This window comes from Struthio camelus, chromosome 1 (genome assembly GCF_040807025.1).
Source record: "Struthio camelus isolate bStrCam1 chromosome 1, bStrCam1.hap1, whole genome shotgun sequence".
NCBI lineage: Eukaryota > Metazoa > Chordata > Aves > Struthioniformes > Struthionidae > Struthio > Struthio camelus.
Genome location: NC_090942.1, coordinates 164193778 through 164206599, shown reverse-complemented (window position 1 = coordinate 164206599; position 12822 = coordinate 164193778).

Below are 12822 nucleotides of genomic sequence, written 5' to 3'. Positions count from 1 at the left end.
ATGCTTGGGTGGGGGGAGGAAACAGTTATTTTTAAAATGGCTTCTAGGTACATATTTCAGGTTAAGTTAAGCCTTCTTCATCTGAAACTATACACCAGTTATACAGGCCAGGGCAGGCTGGGAAGAACTTTGCCATCTCTTTCTGGTCAGAAGGAAGGTGGCTATATCTTGTTCTTGACTTAGGATTTCCAGGACAGCAAAGCTGGCCCAGCTGTGAGGAATCAGTTTATTCTCCCTACTGCAGTACACCTGAGGCATGTGGCTGCAGTGGAGCCCTCTTAGAGGGAGGTTAAACCCAGTTTTCTCTCTAACCCTTATTTTCTAAGAAAGTGAGGGTCAAGGCAGAGGAATGCTCAGCACAGTTGTGAGTAAAAAATAAAATAAACCAAACCAAACAAAAACAAAACTTATTTTTCTGGTGAATCTGGGACTCGGAATTGCCCCATGATTTCTCACCCTTAAACCAGGACTAAATCCTGGCTCACAACTTGCCCAAGAAAGCTCTGTGGCAGCAGGAAGGGCAGCAGCAAGCCTGGAGCAGACCGGCAGTGTGAATGGTACTTCTGTCCAGGACGGACAACATCTGGCAGTTATCATTGGTACCAACATAAGAGAAAGGGTATCAGAATGTGGTTGTAGGAATCTTTCTCTTTCTAAAGAAACATCCTGAACTGCCAATCTAAAACTAAGTAAAGAACTATTGCCAAGACAATTTTTTCCACAAACCATGAAAATTCATATTACTCGACAAACTTGTCTCAGATGGTCTGTGGCCACATCCCTCTAGGAAGCTGGCTTTAACCAATTCTTAAATTAAAAATAGTTTTCTGCCTTCTCTAGTTTCTTTTGTTAAGATTCAATGTCTTGAGCAAAAAGCAGTTAGCACAGCTTTTCAGTATGGATTTTTATACTTGCGTGCTCCATAGCTGAAGTACTGTCATATTTTTAACTGCAATTTTTCATCACTTCCTGTATCATCATTCAACTCTGTCTAGCCCTTTTTCCATATCTAATAGAAAAGTAGCTCCAGTCATAGCATCAGAGTATCCTGAGATATTTTTGAAGTATAATGGAGCATTATCTATGAGTAAGGGCAGAGAAAGAGGCGTTTGCCTCTTCCTCAGCTCTGTTTATATGTGCATGCAATTAAATTTCCTAGTTGACTGCATGTTTTACTTTTTAATCACGTTCCCTCTCCCCTTGTCAGCTATTAGAAAAGGATAAAGGAAAAGATGAAAATACCTATATGATGCAAAAGCAGCACATCGTACATGGGGAAAAGACAACAACTGTCTCTGTGTATCTCCGGTTTTTAATAGTACAATAATAGAGCTTGGAATATATTACAAGATGGAGAGATCAAATGTTCTCTCTCACAAGTTTTGTCAAAGGCTTCTAATTCATGGTACCTTAAAAATGGTTAAATCCCCAAACCGCATCTACGAAGCCTCCTGCGAAATCCAGTAAGGCAAAAGGAGGAGCCTACTTCAAAAAGGTTCCTCACTGGGTGGGGAGTTTTCTGAGGAGACAGGGATTCCTCTCCTTCCACCAGTCGGTGACCTCGAGGGTGACGCAGCACTCGGTGAGCCGAAGAGAAATGCTTTACGTTCCCTGCTCCCCACCCGGGTATGGGTTTTGGATATCCACGCTGGCAGCTGCTGCCGGGCGAGCTGGCTGCTGTGCGGCTGTGTACAGCGCTGCTGTGGCAGCCCTGGTGAGATGCAGAAAGGCACCTCACTGCCTCCTGAGTAGGTTTTGCAGTCGGTGAGACTAGGTGCCCGGCCATGGAGGGCTGCTTCACAGAAACGGAGGAAAATGCTTACAAGGAAACTGAGCAGAACTGATGGACTCCCTGCAGCCTGCAAGCCCGTGGCTGGGACTGCAACTGGATCTGTTTAGGCAGCTGGGAGTCTGGTCTCCCAGCACTATGACTACGTTTTTGTGCAGCGCTAGATGCTCTTGCCATGCAATAGACATGCTCAAGGGTATGGACACTGGAGACCCCAGGAGAAGCGTATAATGTGTTCGGAGTTACTATGTAGAGCTTTTCTGCATAACTTTTTTTTTTTTTTCCAATTTGGGCACATTAATCACATCTCAATCCTATGCTGAAGCACTTTTCTGGACCTTATCTGAGCACAAAACGATCCTGAGTGATGTTATTCTTTCAGGTGAGAACAAATTCCATCTGTAGAATGAGTCTGATGCTCCTAAATTGACTCATTACTAATGAAAAGTAATGTTCAGTGAAAGGCAACCCAATGAAAGACAGTCGTCATGTGAACTAGATGGTAAGTCTGAATATGGTAGATAGCATTTGGAGTATGAAAGAGTCTGTCTCATCTCCTGAAGAGAGACTTCTCTCCTTGTTCTCCAAGGATGCCTCATATTTTCCACCAATGTCTCCTATCAATTGCTTGTTTACTCTGACTGTGCTGCCCTGTACAACTGTATGGCTTTGGAGACCAAATCGATCAGGAGCATCTTCTGGGCAGCAGCCTGCAAGGTTTGGTGTCATGTCCACTTCCCGTTCTCACCCGTTCAATGCAAAGCTGCAGTATGTGCTGGTCCAGGCCACGGTTCCCACCACAGGGAGCTGAAATTACCTTATGGTAACTTCTGTGACAGGGAAAGGACTACATGCAAGCTATTGGCTGAAGTCATTGCCACACATGAATTAGGCGCTCTGGCCACTCTCTGCAGATGACTTAGCCTCCAGCCATCCTGATGGTACCTTGCCTGTGGGTCCAGGCGAAGCCCAGTTCTTCATTACAACCACACACTGGTGCCATTTTTACCTGCAGTAACATGGTGCATCAGGAAATTCTAGCTTTGCCTTATAGAGCATATCTAACAAAGTAAGGCCAACATATACTTGAGGAAGCAGAGCTGAGAGAGTGCATTTAGCCTTAATTCTCGAGTTTCTCAGATTCAATAAACCTGCCTTCTCTTCTTTAATGTGGTATTGAATACTGAACCTGCTCATGTAATAGGCTGGTATGTACACACACCTGAGTAGGGAAAAGCAGTAGGTTATAGGTGCTCAAGAAAGGCGTATCATAGACACACTGTAGTTTATGGCAGAAAACAATCTAGATAGATGGGAGGAAAATATAACCATAACACACTCAAATAAAATATTTGGTGTAGAACCGAGAGACAGGGGGAATTGCTGTTCTCTCTCTCTTTTTTTAAGTAGTATGGATAAATGCCAAGATTTCATATCTGCGTCTTATAGATGGATGCACCTAAACAAAACTAATTTCCAGAAAAGGTGAAAACCGTACTGCTTTTAGTATTAGTGAGAACTCCTAAGAATCAGTAGCTGTGGTCTTCAGTCCTCAGTCAGGTGCCTACTGAAAAGCAACCAAACGCTTACATTTAGGATATATTTCCAAATATACCAAGTTAATGTCTCTTCCAGTGCTGACACGGTGTCACCAAAGGCAAAGAATACCCACCTGGCAGGGGTGGAAGGGGGGAAGTGACAAATTTAATTGAACAGATCTGGAGAGGAAGATAAATCTCAAAATACCTAGCCCAGACGAGAGGTGGAGGTAGAAACATAAAGAAGGGCAATACGATACTTTGTTACCAGTCTACTTATCACTAGCTGTGAGAAACATTAACTAAATTTACTAAAGATATGGAGAGATCAAATATGGAAAATACTAAGAAAAATACAAGTTACCCACCTTTCACGGAACAAAGGTCTTATTGCCATATCACCCTTAAAATCTGCAACGCTCTGAAAACAAGGAACATTGCAGATTTTAACCAACTTAGATGTGCAACAAGTTTTAAAATAAATTCAGAGGCTATGCAAGCTATAAAAAGGTTATAAAACAACAGTACTAAGTACACTGAGAAAAAGCAACATCCCTTTATTAAGATTACATGCCCTGTCCTAACATCGCTTCATGTGTGACACAATCACTGAAGTTAATGGGAACGATGGGGGGGGGGGGTTAATGGAACAGTGTGGCCAAAATTAGCCCTATGAAGAGACTTTAAAAAGGAAGAAATCACTTGTAAAGGAATTAGAGTGGAAGCCACATGCAATTCCCTCCGTAAAGAACATGAAGTTAGCTTGCGTGACACCGTTCAAGTACAGAAGGAGCAGAAATAACTAGCAGGTTTGCTAATAAGAGTAGGATCTTAGCAAAGACAAACGCCCCTCACACGCACCCTGAACACGCGCTCCGGCAGGTAACACGGCGCTGCTCGTGCGACCCTCCGTCTGTCGGCACGGCCCGTAGGGGATGCGGCCGTTCCTCGTGTGGATGAGATAAATGGTAGCCTACTCTGCCTGGACACAGGCAAAGGGTAGCCGTTCACTCTTTCACGCAAACTACAATTTTCAAGCTTTTGCGAGGCAGCCAAACCTCAACCAACATCCCCTGAAATATTCAGAGATACTTTTCAATAAAAGACAGTCCTGCCAAATTTTATCTTCTCAACTCCCAGGCCTCTTGCCCACAGGAAAAGAGAAAAACAGCTTGCATTATTTTTTAAGTTTTAAAAAAAGTATCTTTCACCTCCCGAGGCTCAAAGACTGTGGCTCTGTCTTGATCAAATAGCCAAATAAAAGTTGGCTTTGAGCAGTGTGTGAGGGAGCTTGCGGATGTTTAAGCGGAATGGGCCAGAAGTGCCATGGATAGGGACTATAACACTGCTACACCACTGGTTATAACTTATTGTTGATATTTGTTCTTTGAAAACTCATTTTTTGGGTCCATTGCAGAGCATAGGTGTCGTCAGCTCAGTGAAGATTACTATGCACAATACCAGCCCTTAAGAGGTTAAATAATACAAATAAGAACAACTGAAAATCTGCCAAACATCCAGGTTTAGAGATGAGCGTAACTTAACATTCTTAAAAAAAGCTGAATTGACTTCAGCCAACTGTTCAGATCAGACACCCTCAAACCATCAGTAGCTGTGTAAAATTTAGGATTCAGAAACAGAAGCTGTTAAGGATGTGATCTTCAGCCTTTTTGAGGATTTTGCTCTTAGGTTATAAGCCTAATTAATTTAGAGATAATAAAAGACATACATCACACCAACTGATGAAGTTATAAGAAGAGGGCGAAAAAAAGTGGAAAAGAAAAGGGAGGTTAAAAGAAATGACGTTTCCATATGGCAGAAATCTACTCGGACATGCAAAAACCGTCTGAGCAGTCACATCTGCAAACATAATCACGACAGTGAAAAGGACAAATTCATTTTTTATTTTTTTGCTTAACTTCCCACCAGAAGATGCAACGCTTAATCAACGCGTGCGGCGGCAATTGCGTGGGGCCGGTTACCTCGAGGGGAAAGCGGGGTTGCCCTCTCCGCTTGGCCTGCGGGACGGCTGTGAAAGGCAGGAGCGCTGCCGGGGGGCAGTGGACAGAGCCGGGGCTGCTGCCGGAGCCTCCTGCAGCCTCGACGGCAGCAGCGGGAGGGAGCTCCCGGGGCCTCCACCCCGAAATAAGTCTCTGAATAGTGAATACACGGCAGCAGCCGTGAAATAACCGAGGCCGGTGTTTCCTCACAAGCAACTGCTTGTGCTGGCTCTGGTTCGCGGTAAGGGGACAGTGAGCTGCAGCTGGGCAGCCGCACACCCAATTCTGTGCACAAATCTCCACTTTCCATTTTTGCAAACTCAGGCTGGATTTCTCTTTATTCTGAGATCCCATGTGCTGTAACGGTTTTTTTTTTTTTTCTTTCTCCCACCTCTGGTCGCCACTTTTTCAAATACCAAACATGCTGACAGAATTTTGTAGGGGTCTCATTGCAATTTTTTTTTTTTTTTTTTTTACAAATCTCATTGTTACGAAATTGCAAATGATGTAAAACAAACACAGGTCAAAACCCATTACAAACATGCAATTTTTGTTAAGGAGTCATTTCTCATTGTATGGAATCTTTTTTTTTTTTTGGAAAGAAGCCAAAGTATTGTTTCGCATTTCCATCTGCCCCTATCACTGCGGGATTACAAATATGAAAAATACACTGAAGTTTATATGAAGGCAGAAGAATAAAGAACACTGAACACTGAAGTTTATAGTAAGGCAGAAATAAGCATAATTTTCTGCTTAAAGCTCTTATACTTTATTTGGTATTTGTGTCTGTTAGTGGTTGTAGGGGATATTCTGGATGTTTTTACTTCAAATACTTACAGGGATGTGATGAAGTGGCTAATATTAAAAACTCCAACCACTCAAGTTATGCATGTCCAGCAAGTAACAGAGATGGGTCAGTTCTCCAGCCATTAGCAAGAGCCCTCATTATAGGTTGGTGCTGCTCTCATCCCTAAAGGTACACCTTCATCATCTAGTGTGGCATTGCACCATGCTAATGTGAAGACTACAGATTAATTTCTTTGCTTTGCTTCCTAGATTAAATCCTACCCCAGTTAGATTTTCTGATTTAGCTACTTGATATTTTCCGAAAAGCAAAGGTCCTTCAAAGGTTCTCCGTTACTTATGAGACTGCATATTAGCTTATCACAGCCTGTAACTTGGGTGCAGGCAACCTTGAACCTTCGAGAAATCCCTTTATAGTTGGTACTAACCGTCTGTCACCTACATATTTTGCTTAACAGTTTGACATCTCCTCCCTCCTTGGTACATACCCATAATCATTTATTCTGTAGTGTTCCTAACCCGTATAGAATATTATGTCTAAATATTATGATGTGTTGCTTAGTAGAAAGGGGAACACACTAAAAAGTCTTAGTTTTCAGAAACTGAAAACAACAAAAGTGCTTTCTGATATTGCTTTCATGTGTTTGTTTTTCAAGAACTCAAGCAAATTCAGCTAGGGTCTTGTAAACTGGAATAAATCTATTGCTAACAGTTGCATTTTTCTATCAGTGTAACTGGTATCAGGATTTTTTGCTCACTTTGGAATAATTTTCTGGAAGTCTTTTCCCTTGCCAGGCTTTTGTGGCCAAACGAGGACTTACAACGTTGGCATTACTGCTATTATGACTCCAGCTCCGACTCTGATTACTACTACTACAGCAGCTACTAGCAGTAGTAGTAGAGGAGGAGGAGGAGGAGCCAGGCAATTTATTTTGCACGTTGTAGGATATTTTGGAAGATGAGACTGCAAGAGACCACTTGTGTGCTAGCAATATTTGCAGAAGACTGCTGCAGACAACATAACATTAGCGTGGTTATAGTCATCTTCAGGGACGTGTGAAGACCCTGAGGACTTTTTAAATAACGGCAATGCTACAGAATGCCCTGGGGACAATGTCCCAGCTTCGTTGGCATGTTTCTCAGATAAAAATGCCTGTGCCTATTGGCATTTCCTCACAAGCAGTCCGTGTGAGTCCAACCTCACAAGGTTTTGGCTCTTTGCTCTGTTTTGCAGTAAGGGGACAGTGAGTTGCAGCTGGGCGACTGCACGCCCAATTCTGTGCACAAATCTCTGCTTTCCGCTTTTGCAAACTCAGGCCGGATTTCTCTTTATTCTGAGATCCCGTGTGCTGTGGCAGTTGTTTTTTTTTTTTCCTCATAGGATCAAGACGGTTGGCTTTCCCTGAGATGGGGTGTTTTAAGGAGCAAGGTGTTGTCTGGTGTTTATTGACATACTAGTCTACAGCACTGAACGCACAACTACATGCACTATATCAAGCACAACAAAACAACAACGACCATTTTATCTAATACACCTTAAATAGTAATTTGGCATTTGCTACAGGCTTTCTTGTCAGAATCTTTAACCAATTTCTATATTATTTTCTCCATCCACAAAATACAATTATTGACATTGGCCTGAGTCGGTTTTTGTGACGATTAAACAGTTAGAGTTTAGATAATGTTTACAAATGTTAAGTGCTTGGTTTGTTTAATAAGTCATGATCTATATTAGCATATATATGATGAAAAACAGACGAGCTTCTGCCCTACTTTGATAAACATCTGTGCAGCAACAAGCATAGGTGAACATGTTTTGAACAGGTTCTATGCACTTCACAAAATGGTAACATTTTGCTTTTGCAAGCTGCGTTTGTTTCAGCCACTGTTTTATTATCCTGCTCCTATTCTGCAATTCATAAAGAAATCTCAAAACAGGTTTAAAACCTGCTTGAGAGGAGTAGTCAGTTCAGCGGTAGCAAACAACAGAGCCTCTGTCTCCATATATCTTCCACAGCATTCAGCCTCTTCCCTGAGGTGTTGGACTTCAGACACGTTTTATTAACATTCAGGAGTTGTACCCTCCTGACTAACCAGCCATTAGCTGGCTCACTGATCCTTAACTGCAGATCACTCACTCGCTTATATAGGCTGCATTTCCCTCCGGTTCCAAAATAATTAGTCTCACGGCTATGGATGTGATTTCCGCTTAAAGGAGCGTAGGAGAAGCACCTCCGCCACCGCTGGCGAGCATCCTTATTTGCGGTACGTTCCTCCCACGGTTGGTATTCGGAGCCCGCCATCGTCTAATTCTGCTGAACAATTAGGCTAATATCAGACATCCTTACGTTTGCCTTGCAGCGCAGTCTTCGGGGCAGTAAGCAAGGAGTTACACATACACAGGGCTCCCATAGCAACACGTTATTGTTAACAGAAGTTGTGTGCATGGCTCCGTGCGCTAAAAATCCACCAAGGACCAATTCAGCTGTCAGAAACACAGGGGCAACTCCCACGGGGCTGGCAGGGGAAGGTTCGAAATAAGCTTATAAAAATATAACGCTGCGTTGCAGCAGTCGGCACCCAGAGGGAGTATTGTCCGTATTGCGAGCTGTCCTGTTTTGGAGCGCAGAGATAAAACACTGCACTCTCTCCTTTTTTAAAAGCTGAACCCACCAACATCCTCACTACAGAATATTTTAATATTATTTCTCAAGTTATGCTCTACTGAAAGGTACGATACTTGCCTACAGATTAAGGAGGTGATGATGCTTTCTGAAGAATGACAGCTGTCGCCTTGGAGAACTGAAATGGGGAAAACTGGTTCTTTATTTCAGAACAGAGAAAAAACACTGCACTTAGGTACCACAGAGTCCTGAGGTCAACGCCTAGACTTTTGCTCATTTTATATCTTAGTATCAGCAGGAAACAAGACAAGCTCAATGCAAGTATTTATCAAGTAATACAGTGAAAATATTTTATTTCAGACAACATATTGCCCACCTCTCCATGCAGGGTGGAAAGAAAAAAATAAATAAAAAAATAATAAAAATGTGGTGCCTGAGTTAAGTATGAGTATATACTAAGTTAAGTAAAGTATAGTACTGAGTCAGTCTAACAAAGAGCCAGTGGACTTTGTCTGACCGTATAAAAGTCTAAAACTTCAGTAATTGTTTTGGCTCCCTTTTAAATCATTTTATGCCCATTGTCCAGTGGCCTTCGATTTATCGGATTATCAAAAGTAATCATAGTAGTAATAGATTACTCTATGGAAATTGTCTTACAAAATGGATAAAGACCTAGTAGGTGACTTTTGTTTCTCATATTTACTGTACTCTGTAATTTTAGAGACATTAAGGATGTTTTTAACTCAGGTTGCTAGACATCACGAATACATAAAAATGACATACAAATAAGTAAACAGGGCTAAGTCCCCCCCAGGGATTTATCTAACTTTATAAGCTAGAAAGTGTCATTTTCTTTTGGAGATAGAAGCAATCCCCTTTCTTTCTCCACACGTGCATATGCCAGCTCTGACATATCTATTTCTTACAGGTGTGACTGTTTTTCCTTTCATGAGTGTGGTTCAGGCATGCTAAGCCAGAGAGTCTTTTTATCTCCTTGGGAGAGGAGTACTTGGACAATCTACATAATTCCTTTCCTTTTCCCCCTTTTTATTAAACCACATCTTCCTTGAAAAGTCATTAAAAAATGTCCATTTCAAGCATTTGCTTTGATCGTTTTTTCTGGTAATTACATTGCCCACCTTCAAATTGCCATCATTTAAAATAATCCCAATTAAGACAATTTCCCCAAACTTCAAAAAATGGGTTTTGAAATCTAGCGTGAAGGGAATGAGTAATGATTCTGTATGTATTCACTTAAACACTATCTGCTTTTCCCACACAAGGAAATTGATTTTCTCACCTGCCACGTTAACTAAAGGCACAACCCAGCAAAATCCTTACTTCGGCAAGTCGGTCTTAGTCACACAGCAAGTCACCGGAGTTGGCTGCGCGCATAGGATTTGCTTGTTTGAAGAAGGACGTCCTGGATGAGCTCCTCTGGGTGAGCAGGCAAGCGTGCACTGGGCAAGCGTCAGCCCCTGCAATGAGCGTTTCCATACTGGTGCTTTTGAAGACGTCCCATTTGGAACAGTAACTGTAGTTCACGTAGAAAGTGGAAGCGAAGATTAGTACAGGCTAAAATATAAAAAATCCTCACAGGTGCCTGTAACTCAGTACACTGCATAACCTAAACCCTGTATGAATTGATTTTGATTTGAATCTGAGGAATTTATGACCAGATGATCTGGCTGTACCTATTTCAACTCTTGAGAGAACCTGGCAGTACTAGTCAATACAAAGGGGGTATATGACACTTGTATCTCGTAACATGTATCTAAAAAAAATCTGCACTTTATTTTAACTTACTGCAAACGTCATTGCACATCGCATTATTGTGACATATGTAGAGTATTAAGACAGAAGAAAGCCACTGTGGCAGTCACAAGAGAGTGAAAAATGCAGAACCTAAAGTTCGGCTAGCAATAGTCTATCAAGGCTCTGTAACAATTATATATTACTGTTTACTTCAGCCTTTTATATTTACGTGTTGGAATGTGTTAGAGGGTTTAATTGTGAGGTTGTCAAAAGTAAAAGTACTTTTAGAAAACCAAGCCATGCAACATTACAGGAAAAAAAAGATTTAAAAGTCTTTTGTTCAGATGGAAATACAGAAAACAACACTTTGTTTAAGCAGGATTTTATTTTCTTCTACTCAAGTGCTGAAGAGGCTTTTGTAAAGAAAGGCTTTCATCTTAAACATGCAGTACTCCATCACAACATAATTACCCTAATTTGTATTCCACTGTAGAAACAGGCTTTTTCAGCTTAAACAAATTAAGCAACAATCACTAAGCGTACATGACCAGCATTTTTTCAGGTAACCTGCTATCAGCTCTGGCTACAGCTTTATCTTGATAAAATAGAAATCCTGTTTTATTTTCCTACTTTTCCCCTAAGGATTATGTCAGTTGGATTGCCTAAAGAGGCGCTATCATTCACTGGCTGGAGCAAAGGATAGAGAATCTAGGGATTATTTCCTAGTGCCTTACTAAATCATTATATGATCTGGGTCAAATCCTTACCACCTTTGGGCCTCTGCTTAGGAGAGGGTCTAAATACACGCTTAACTTTGAACATGCAAATCACCCTACCACACTCAGAAGGTCATTTAAACAGATGCACATGGTCCCTGATGAACAGAAGTGGGTTTGTTGTTCTTCTCCTCTGGCTTCAGGCAATGATATGTGTCTGGAAGTACGACAGGATAAGCTCTGTCCCTGTCTGTACTTGTATTATTTGGTCCTTAGCGGTGTAACTGTGAATATCTTTGCTGTTTGTATACATTCTTCCAATTATTATTATATCATTATTAATATTATTATTCCAATTATTAATGACACTCTGACTTAGCAGATAACCGTCGGTGAGGCTTTGGTGTCATCGTGGTCTCCTCTGCAGTCCCTCCTATGTGGGGTGTAATGAGCACTCCTAAATGCTGGGCAGGGGCCAGGACCAGGGCAACAACTTTTTCTGCCTGAGCAGGAAGGGGATGACTCATGACTACACTGAGCACCGCTGCTGACCGGAGAATGGACAAAAGTGGTGGGAGGCTCTGGTCCGAAAAGGATTTGAGGAGCCAGCAGTATCACAGCAAAATCGGTCTCTTTTCCTCCAGCACAGGGCTGGATGAGGCTAAGTCTCACTGCTGCCCACTTTCCAAGGTGCAGCTGCAGGAGCAGTATCTGGCTCCACACAAGCATATCAAGATCCCTACAGAAAAATGAAGAAGGGGAAATGGGGGGAGCCAAGGACACCATTCCAGAGCTGTGGTGGGAGGAGAAAAGGAGGTAGCATGTCTGGTCATGAGGCAGCAGAGCGGGACTTGAATGTTTCTTCGGGGAATATAAAAGATGCTGCTTTTGGATCTTCCTTCAGCCATAAGACAGGCTGATTCTCCAAGCAGAAATCTTTCTGAAGTTGATAGTCCCCAGCAGGAGCTTGGTGAACTAGAACAGAAAGTTGCTACCTCCAGAAAGAGTGTGACGCATCACTGCTCTTCCTGAAGTGCTTGAGAAGCAAACTTCACTGGGCAGGCATGTTTATTGGTTAACGATTTATTACCATACTCATTGTGATCTTCTCTGGCACAGCTGAAACTGGCTGTCAGAACCACAGGGTTTAGTGGCGGTGTCCAGGGAACACCACCTTCGCCAGACCCCTCCCAGCTCCCTTTCTCTTACACCCGTCCCTTGCAGGACAGCACTTGCAGCCACTTTCTCAATCCGACAATCCTCCAGTTCTCTCAGCTGGTCAGGAAGCAAGGAGCTGAGCGAGACCACAGCACAGGCAGGGTGGTGCCCTCATCAATAGGGTCCCACCGTACCCGAGCATACCTAACACTTGACGTGGTTATCGTGTAGTGGTGTTTCTTAGTCCTCCAGGGGTCAATATAAGGCTCACAGCAAGGCAAGTAATGGCAGTCATGCAGCCAAACAACTGCTCACATGGTGTAACACCAGGAACATGGATATCACTGGCCCAATGCACATGGGGTGCTGTGGTAAGGGCAGTCCCGAGAGGACCCCAAGGCCAGCTCTTGCCCTCAGACTCCGAGTAAACCCATCCCA